Genomic DNA, 2,524 nt, shown 5'->3' on the forward strand with positions numbered 1-2,524 from the left:
TCAGCAGCTGGTCCTCGAAAACCCCATGTACGGTGGCTATGAGTTGGAACTGACTCGACGGCGCTTAACAACAATGAAAATCAAAGCATACCATTCACTGGAAAAGCAAAAGCTTATTTAACAGAATTGATGTAGAATTTAAAAGTATCTCTCTCTGTACATTCCTCTATTTAAACCAGTTAGAAGTCATCTCTTTCCAATTATGTCGAGAGCAAAAGTAACGTTTGTATCCTGCACAGCCTCCAAAAACACATTAGATTTAACATGAAAATCAATGAAACTAAATTTTAGTAATTCTTTTGTTTCTGTCTGCATCAATAGCAGTTGTAATGTTATTGATCAGAAATCAGAGCTAACTTTTGATTCACTTTTTAGTGCTTTCACTGTTCTCAATTTAAAGTACTAGTTAAAATATTTATTTTGCTCATGCAGAGAAGTGTTAAGAATTATTCTGTGCAGTAGGAAAATACAGACGCCTCAATTTTTCTAAGTATTGAAAATCAATGCCTTCTATCTTCTTTAGTGTGTAAGTGATACTATTGTGTTATTGCATTGTGGCATATACTTTGATGTGTCTGTACCCCCTTTTTTCTTTGTTTTTACTCACAGGGCTCCCATTTATTAGCTGCAAAGTTCAGCTACCATGTACCTGACTTAAATGTAGAGACATTAGTGTGTTACATGAATTTGCCTAGTTTACTTTCAGGTGAAGAGAGCATGAAACTACTCTTTACATAAAGTCCTTCAATTTGTTCAGTGTGGATCAATGAAGATTATTACAAACAACAGATTCTCTCCTCCGTGTGGACAGTACAGCAATGCCCTCCTATTTGGACTCCCTGCATTTATTCATTTGCTAGCTTAATCCTCTATTCTTCATTAGTGGTTTTCACGAAATTCAAATCTGGCCTTATGACACTTTCCTTGCGAATACTTCAATGATATTGAATACTTCCATGACACTGCATTACAGTTAAGATAAGAACAAAACAACCTAACAAAGACCATGATGTTCCAATCCCCCCTTCCGCCCACATCGATTTCTCCAGTCTCATTTCTCATACAGGAAAAGTTCCCAAGGCTTTCTTTTTCCTTTCATGAGAGTGGGGGAAGGCTCTCTTTCTCCTTTCACGAGTTAACACGAGTTGACTCATCAGTTCGCAATCCTGACTTGCTAGGGAAAACCTTCCTTTACCTCCCTAGGTCAAATTCCCCTTTACAAAATCTTACACCACCACGAAACTCTTCTTTGTGGCACTTAGAATTTTGCAATTTTCCAGCAACTTGTCTTTATTTTACTTAATGCTGGTCTGTCCCACTAGACTGCGGTCCATGAGGGCAGACACTAGTTTTTATACACGGTAGGAGCTCAGTCAATGTGAAAAACTGATGCATGAATAAATGGTAGGTGCCTTTTGCCGAGTTACAAATGAGGGCACAAACTTGCACTTAAAAAGTGAAAATACCATGCAAAAGTTATTTTTTTTTTTTTAAAAAAAGCAAAGTGCCTGACTGCTGTTAAGTGTCGTCGAGTCTTGTTTCCACTCATAGCGACCCAGGAGTGGCTGGTGGGGTTGAATCGCCGACCTTGTGGTTAGCAGCGCTGACATTACAGCGCCATACCAGAACCTTAGTGCTACAGACAGAAATGTTAAGCGCAGCGTGAATCCTTTCATTGACACTCAGGGAAACGATGAAGGTGCTAATGAAACTGCTCGAGAGGCAGGCGCAAGGGATTCAAATAAGTTCGAGGTAGATTTTCAACAGAAGCCTCGTAACGAGAACTTCACTTGTTTACTCCGCCTAGCACAGAGGCCGTGGGGTTCCATCCCAGCTGCCTCTTCGACCCCCTCTAGCCACTCTCCACCGAGATGGAAAATACATACAGACCGGTTCAGCATCCGGGTCCTCACCTCCCTTTCTTTCCTTTCGGGTTCCCGCTTCCCCCGCCCTCTTCACCATCCGGGTTCCCCCCAGCCGCCACCACTGCTGCTCACGGTTCAACGCCGATATCACGACTTTCACGCGGTGGGTCCGGTAGTAGCTGAATCCAGCATTAACTTCTCACTTTACAGTTCACACCACGGTTCCGCCCAACGCCTACTTGAATCCCTCCCCTACTTCATAGACTTCTCCGCCCTCCTCAGCCGCCAGCGACACCGCATTACTCGGCGCAAGAAAATACGCCATCCCGGCCCGAATGCGCAGGCGTAGTGCCGCCTCCCTACTGTTCTGTAGCTCCCGCCTCTTTCTCCCCCCCTGCCTCACGTAGGCGCGTGGCATTGCGGGTGTTGCAGTTCTCCTGAGCGAGGGGTTTGCGTATTGACCTCAGAGACTACACTACATTTCCCAGGAAACTTTCAGGCGTAACTTTCTGTTTCCATAGAACTGGTGGGAAAATGGCGTCGGTGTTTGTATCTCAGGGGCCAATGAGAACAAGGTATAGGCAGGGTCTAAAGAACTCGAACCAATCCAAGGTCGTCTAAGAGGCCATCCGGGAAAGAGGTAGGGGAGGGGAGAAAAA

The 2,524-nt window shown here is 44.1% G+C and overlaps 1 pseudogene; it reads left to right on the forward strand.

Annotated features, from left to right (window-relative positions):
* Nucleotides 1-2,399: 2,399 nt before the first annotated feature.
* LOC102814087 overlaps nt 2,400-2,524 on the forward strand; it is a 41,176-nt pseudogene continuing 41,051 nt past the window's right edge.

This window comes from Chrysochloris asiatica, unplaced genomic scaffold, assembly GCF_000296735.1.
Source record: "Chrysochloris asiatica unplaced genomic scaffold, ChrAsi1.0 scaffold00119, whole genome shotgun sequence".
Lineage (NCBI taxonomy): Eukaryota > Metazoa > Chordata > Mammalia > Afrosoricida > Chrysochloridae > Chrysochloris > Chrysochloris asiatica.